The sequence below is a fragment of the Acinonyx jubatus genome, chromosome B2 (genome assembly GCF_027475565.1).
Source record: "Acinonyx jubatus isolate Ajub_Pintada_27869175 chromosome B2, VMU_Ajub_asm_v1.0, whole genome shotgun sequence".
NCBI classification, from domain to species: Eukaryota; Metazoa; Chordata; class Mammalia; order Carnivora; family Felidae; genus Acinonyx; species Acinonyx jubatus.
The window spans coordinates 101,600,384-101,608,506 of NC_069385.1; positions in this window are offsets into that span (position 1 = coordinate 101,600,384).

Consider the following 8,123-nt stretch of genomic DNA (forward strand, 5'->3'; position numbering starts at 1 on the left):
TGAAACTGCATCTGAGCACCTGAGGGAGCAAGACCACATTATCAGGCTGACATTGTGTCTATTAAAGAGAATTTCTTTTAATATGCCAGAGTCTGAATATTTCTTTCTATTTCATTATCCAAAAACCAATTAATTTTCCATAAGAGCACCAAATTAATTACAAAATACTATGGAAATCAGAGATGTCTCTCCTTCCGCACCATTATGGAAATGCCAAGCCCCCTGGCAGCAGAGTGTTTCGAAAGTACTAGTTTTTCTCTTCAGTTAACATTTTATTTGTGATGTGGGGAACACCCTTACGAGCTGGTGCTTTTATTTCTCTTCCACAAGACTTATTTCTTCTGATTGCTTAATCAGCCCATACTCTATTTAATCATCCTTACCTCATGAAGGTTAGCTGGAGAAAGGGATTTTTGGAATAAAAATTTATGGAATAAAGAAACTCCCTCTTACTCATTGTGACTTCTTGGGGTTTCCTCTTGTCTGCCCAACTAGACTATAAACTCCTCATAAGCAGGGCTGTATTTAAATTTATTGTATATCCATACTTTCTCCTAGCTACACTTGGGTATAAACTTCTGTTCTGAATCCATTCTAGGCATTTAGTAAATCCTTGTCCGTTGAAAGAAATCAAAATTTAATTAACAAAGAGAAATTTAAATTTCTTGGATTTGAAATCCAAAATAAACCCAAGAAGAGAAAAAGTATGTTGGTTTCTTCACCAAACAACCGAAGGGGAAAAACAATAGCCATAACGTGGCTTTTTAAAATTCTGTTAAGCAAACAAAATTTTTTCCCTTCTGAGGAATTTACGATGACCTTGTGAAAAGCGAAAGAATGAAAAGAAATGCAAAAAATATGTATGTAGGGTATTAATATTTGATTATAAAATTTTAGTATTTCTGAAATACAGACATTGCGTAATCTTCAACCTTTTATTTAAAGGGTAGAATCTTTTCAGTTGAAATAAGAGGACCCTTTCTCCCCCTAAAAGTCCTTGGACCAAGGCAGGTAACAAGGGGCCTGGTGCATTCTTGGACCTCCTTGGCCCCAGAAGTGACACCTCCACTTTCTACAAAGAGGCCTTGGTTTCTGAAAATATGGTCTGAAAATGGCTGGGAAAATCTTCCTGGGGACAAAGTACACATCACACTGCATCTGTTTCTCTGAAGTGTCCAGTACTATGCCTTAACCAGCAGCCATTTAGCTGACATTTTGTGGATTTATCAAAAGGGTCAGTGTCTTTCATTGCTTTTTTTCTTGAATTACTGATTTCTTAGATTAACTAATTGCTGATTTCCATCTAGATTCACTGAAATTTAAAGTACAGTAAGTATTTCCTCCATGGTTTTGTCATCATGTACCTAATTTAGCTTGCAGATGAGCTTATGGTTAAAACAGTATAATTTATGCAGCAGTAGACAATCATTTAGATAAAGGCTCTCTTTAAAACAGTTTTCAAAGAACTATTTGTTTTAAAAGTGAAAAATGCAAGGTAGGCTCACTTGGCCTTCTTCCCTAGAATTATAGGTCAGTTTCACCGTTCAAATGGAAGATCCCATGGGTGCACTACCTGACTTCTAAGACCTCTTCCAACCTTCAGAGTCTACAATCCTCTGGCTAAAAAAAAAAAAAGTAGATTCTCCTATTCCACATATCAAATAATGCCACCACTTCTCCTATATTTGCTTCCTCAAGAGAGGTGGGGAATTAAAGATGGAAGAGGAAGTGTCCATATTTAATCCTTACTTCAAGTACAGGAAGGCAAAAGATTTTAATTGCCTCTATTCAGCAGGTAATTCTGTCTAGTATTTTAAAACATTATTATGGATTAGTGCAGCTCCATCAAAGTGCTAATCATACTTTAAAGCCTCAAAACATAGGCATTTAAATCGAATTAAATAGAGTAAGTATGTAAGGTACAACAGAATTTTGTATACCCTATTTCTAATAAGGAAGCTCAGGCATAGAATAGCTTAAAAGACCCAGCTAAAGGCACTCTCTGAGGCAGGAATTCAACCTCTTTGGCCCACCGAGGCTTGCTTCCTTCCAAACAGGTTTTGTCCTTGCAGCCTACATTTCTGGAGTGTGTGTGTAGAGATAGAAATAGAGATAGAGATAGAGATAGATATATAGATAGAGAGCATATATGTGTGTATGTATATATATATATATATATTTTTCCTTTTCCTTTTCCTTTTCCTTTTTCTTTTTCTGGAACCCAGTTGACAGGGATACATATGTAGGGATGGGTAGAAAATTTTTTCCTTCTTCCCTGCCTGGTTCTTTGGCTGGTCTAATAGTAAAATTGACATAAGATATATTAACAGAGAAAAATAAATTTAATTTTATATATACAGGAGCCCCAAAGATATAAGATCAAGGGCAAGCCTAGCAGTTGAGGTGTATATGCATCCTGAGCTAAGGAATGGGATAGGAGCTTGGGGCTTCAAAGGGAAGAACCACAATTCACAGGAAAATAGGAAGAGCAAATGTTTGGTAAACAGATGTTTGCCTTATCAGGCAGAGACAGTGGGACACACAGAGGAATTTTATCTCCAGGCCTTGCTGAGCTTCCTCCAGTTTACCAAACCTAGCCTACACTCTTTTTTTCCTAAAGTTTATTTCTTTATTTTGAGAGACAGAGAGAGACAGCACAAGCGGGGAGGGAGAGGAAGAGAGAAACAGGGAGAGAGAGAATTCCAAGCAGGCTCCGCACTGGCAGCGTAGAGCATGAACCCGTGAGATCATGACCTGAGCTGAAATCAAGAGTCAGTCACTGAACTGACCAAGCCACTCAGGTGCCCCTAGCCTCTCTGTAGCTATCTCTGGATAGCGTTCTTCCTAGATCAGGCCCTCTATCTAAATGCTCAGAGGACTTGGAGGTAAAAAGCTCTTCCGGAGTCCCTTGGGCCTTGATCGCCTTCAGCTCAAAATAATCCATATGCCAATGTGGCACATTTTGGGGAGGCTCATTCTGAACCCCTTTAACTGAGCTGTTTTAGGCTTTTATTTTCCTTCATTAAACGTTAATTTTTTCATCCCTGTCATAAAACAAAAATAAATTAAAAACAAGAAAAAATGTCTTTTGATTTAATTTCTAATAGGGAAGAAAAGCTAATGCTGGCATAATAATCACTAAAACACTGCTTAAATCTGCATCTGACTCACGGCCAACATCAGAGGACAAGTTGAAACAGCGGTGGATAAATAATTAAAACATTGGAAGGCATTAGGTTCATATTTTCTTTTAATAAAATTATGTATTTTGAGCCTACAACGATAAGCCTCTAAGTGTGCCTCAGCCAAGGTTCTCTGAGTTCACCACTCCCTTCAAATGCATGTTCCTTTAATTTAAAAACAAAAGATGATGGGAACAATCTAGCTCCATTCTTGCCTTTGTGTCAGCTCCTGGCTCAGACAGGGGAAGGCCTTTTTTCCCACGAGCCTAACAGACCGTCTCACATTTGCAAACACATGAATATGAGAAACACAACTAAATCAGGCCTGCTGTAATAGCTGCCCCTCCATGTCATGCCCAAGAGCCACCAGGAGAAGTAGTCTTTTGGGGGAAGAGAGGAAGGCTAAGTCAAAATTCAAATTTCAAATGGCCACCTCTTTCTAGAGTACCCAGATTTTAGCAAACAAGGCCCCAGATGTCAACAACTTGTATGCTGATCATGATACAGATGAGGAAACCAGACATAGGGAAGTTAAATCACTCACCTGAAGTCACACAGCTAGAATGTGAGGGAAGGACATACACTACAACACTACAGTCTTGCAATGAATTGAGAATAAAAACTGGATTAGCGTATCAAGTTTATCTTGGCAGATAAGTGAGCTATGAAGATAAAATAAAGTATCCCATGAAAAGGCCCAGCACGGTTTCTGTTACTTGCAAGGAAAACTAACATTATTAACATCCAGTCTTGCCTCCCTTTCTTCCTCCTTTCCTACTCTCCTTCTCCTTGTGAATCTGCCTCCAATCCACTTTTCAGGCTTCCTCTGGATTTTCTCTAACTTCAACATGTCTCTCTGGGGGTTCTGACCCCTGCATGGCACAGGGAGTGCCAGGTGCAGACACCTCACGCAATCAGGCAAAAGGAAGATGGTGTATGAACTGTCCCTTTTGCCTGCCAACCTTTGGATGGTCCTCTTTACTACAATAAGACCTAGATTATTCCGAGCTGTAACTAATAGCACAGAATCATCAATTAATGCATTATACAGCATTAACACCCTTCCTGCCATGTCTTGCCCACATACACAGATCTACACACTCTTTAGCTATTTTATAATCTTTTTTATTTTATTATCTTATTTTAAGTAACCTCTACGCCCAACACGAGGCTCAAATTCATGACCCCAAGATCAAGAGTTACATGTTCCACCAACTGTGCCAGCCAGATGCCCCACACACTCTTTAGTTGGTTGGTCTGAACTCTATAGTTAGCCACTTGACTACTGAGGGAAGCTCAGGAAACCAGTGACTATCCTTTGCAATTCACATAGGATTCTAGGCAAAGGATCCTGCAGTGGGTCAGACATTGTTGTTGTTGTTGTTTTTAATTCCTGAATTTATCCCTCTTCTCACACTATTTAAACAAATATTCTTTTAACATTTATTCACTTTTGAGAGACAAAGAGAGTATGAGCAGGGAAGGGGCACAAAAAGAAAGGGAGACACAGGACTGAAACAGACTCCAGGCTCTGAGCTGTCAGCACAGAGCCTGAAGAGGGGCTCCAACCCACAAACCATGAGGTCATGACCTGAGCCAAAGTTGGATGCTTAACCAACTGACCCACGCAGGTGCCCCCTCAACACTATTTAAATACTTAGAAGTCCTAAAAACAATCAGATTGGCTTCCCTTTCAGAAAAGATTCTTTTTAATTGGCTTCATACTCATTTACCATCACCTTCTGAATCAGCTCTTTAATGCAACAAAGAGTGCATTTCTTTTGCTTATGAACTGCCCGTGCTAGAAAACAGTCCTTTGTCCTTTCTGAGAATCTCACCTCCAACTCTTATTATCGTCTGCCCATCTATGTTTGGGTAATTAAATGCACTCATTATTTCTTGGCCCAATGTTACTGCTTCCCCAGACTTTTTAAATGCTTTTTTTCCTCATATTCTTCAGTCTATTCACACCTTTTGCTAATTATTTATGAAAGTAGCATAAAATTCTCTTCACTGTCTTATGGACCTTCTTTTTTCCAAGATTACTCTTATACTTAAAAATAAACTTTCTTTTTGATAAAAACACCAGTACTTACTCAGTATCAAAAATGAGAAAGTACAGGGGGGCCTGGGTGGCTCAGTCGGTTGAGCGTCTGACTCTTGGTTTCCACTCAGGTCATGATCTCACAGTTTGGACTCCATGCTGACACAGCGGAGGCTGCTTGGGATTCTCCATCTCTCTCTCTCTCTCTACCCCTTCCTCATGTGCACGTGTGCACTCTCTCTTTCAAAGTAAAAGAAATAACTTTAAAAAATGTTTTGTCACCTAAAACTGAGCCCATCAGACAAGCTTATTGTAAAGACCACATCAGAAGCCATAAACAAGTTATACATTCCTCACACTCCATCTTAAATAGGCTTAAAAAATTCTTGAGAGAAGACCACATAAATGCTGACATAAACATTAAAATGATTTGGCTTTTCTCTTTACTAGTTTCAGTGCTACACGATTGATTATGCATCCACAGTACCCACAGATATAGTCACATAGTTTTCTCTAGCTTTTTCATAATTTACATCATATTATTTCCAATGCAAGTATAAGCTCCTTGGAAATAGTAACTTCGTTTCTTTCTTCTTATACAGAATTCTTCCTTTCAGTATTTCTTTATTACTAGCTGTGCCCGTATTTATCTGTGGATAGAATTTGTCACCTCCTTTGAACAATATTCTCAAGCAACTGAACACTGGAGGGCACAGGATCAATCCATGCTCTGGTAGTCAGTGGGTGCTCACCACCAACCAATCTGCCTCCAATAGTCTTCGTATTTTAACGTGTCAGTCACAGTGCTGGGCAGCAAGCACATCCTCAAAAAATACTGTTGATCCATATTGACTCCCCTTTGCTCTAAAATTTCTGAAACTCAGAAAGGTTAGTTAATTCCTTTTTTAAGTTCAAAAGTTGCACCAACTTGTTAGATGAAATAATCAGCTGGTTAATCTTTTTTTTCAATCACCAGGTAGGCACATCCTGAAATAAAGAAAACTCCATTAACTTCTGTGTCCCATTTGTTCCGTGTTTTGGCTTCCTAGTAGACTGTGAGATTCCTAAGTTCTGTATCGTTTCTTGGTTTGACTGCACACAGTACCTAGTAGAGCATGATGTACACACAGGCCCTTGGTGCGTACCACTGTTAACGTCCCAAGCATGGTGGCTTCACAAAAGAAGATTGCTCTCTGTGCCCAGTCACCTGGGAGGACAGGCTCTTCAGGTACCATTTCCAGAGATATAATCCTTAGATGACACCAGTGGGGGGAATCTAGAGGAAGTTGTCAGGACACTTCATCCAGCTTTAGTACGTTGGACAATAAAGGCAAGTCACTAAGCACTTGGTTTCCCACTGTATCTTAGCCTGTTCTACCTCCATCTCATGAGAAGCCTTGTGGTTAAGATCACACACTCCGGTGCCAAATACTGTCTGGGCTTATCCCAGCTCAGCTACTGATTAGATTTGTTACATAGGCAAATTACTCAATTTCTCAATGCATTAGAATCATCATTTAAAAAATAATTATAAAAACAACAATAGTTTCCTCAAGGAGTTGTTATGAGAATTAAGTGAGTTAATAGGTGTCAAGCACTTAGAACGGTATCTGCCACATAATAAGCTCTTTAACAATGTTAGCACCATCTATCTACCTTTGATACTGTACAGGAGGGAATTAAAACTGGTCTGCAATGTAAGATGTTATGATCGAATTCTCTCTTATGTCATGGTTCTAACAAAGAAAATGTCTCTGCAGAAATAACTTTTCCCATTCTTAGGATAACTGTCATGGTGACTAGAATTTTTTGTTAGGTGGAATTACAGGATTGGCTGTTTTCTCCCTTCACTACACAGAAATATCGAGATTATCTACCTTCTCAGGTAGGAAGGGCTAATGATCTGTGAATCAAGTGCATAAATACAGCAAAGCTGATGAAGAAATGCTAAGGCATGGTACCAAGATATGCTTGATCTTGACTCCTGTGTACAGACCACTAGGAATGGCTTTCTCAGAACTGCTGACCTTTCCAATCCATTCTTTTAAGGAGAGCAACAGGATGACAATGGTCTCTGCTCCCTCCTCCCATCTCTGCCTGACCTCTTTTATTTGGGGGACAGGGTTTCACAGGCTGGTTGTCTTTTTTCTTTAAGGTTGAGTTATTTCGTTCATTCTTTTCTGGTGGAGGGCAGAGTTTCTTCCCAAGTCAATGGGGGTCCTCAGACCCACTGGGAGGGGGAGGAGAAGAAGGAGTGAGAGCTGCAAAAAGCTACCCTTAGAATCAAATAAAATTTCAATTGAATGACCTGAACTAGCAGTTTTAAGGAGCAAATGATGAGGTTCTGTATGGAGGTTGAGAAATGCAATCATCACCGAAGGATTAAAATAAATAGTGCAATGAACCTTCGTCCTCCTTCTCCCCATGCCTCAACACCCCCTCCCCTTGACAAAAGCACAAATCTACATGGGTGCACACCATTTCAGAGGGTAATTATCCAAACTGTCTAGAACAAACAAAACAAGTGCAAATGTTATGTCCATGTTTAATGAAGACTTTGGAGTAGCTCAGTGAAGTGAAACCCATTCTGCTCCGGTCACGCTTTCCCATCCTCTGACCCCTCACACATGCAACCAATAAGGGGCCTCATTTGAAATTCAGAGGCTCCGTGGCTGGGATTTAATAACAAAACTGGCACCTGTCACTTTCTCTGTATATCGGCTGCACTCTACTGCTTTAGCCATTAAAAACAACTCATCTAGGAGAAAATATAAAGTGACTGCCAAGGAATATTTACTCTTCAGGCCTCCAATGACCCCTCAAGAAGTCGTGAGGTGTGTGCAGCTAATTGTAAGGAATAAACAACTTCTAAGAAGTTATTCATGTGATTTAATTTC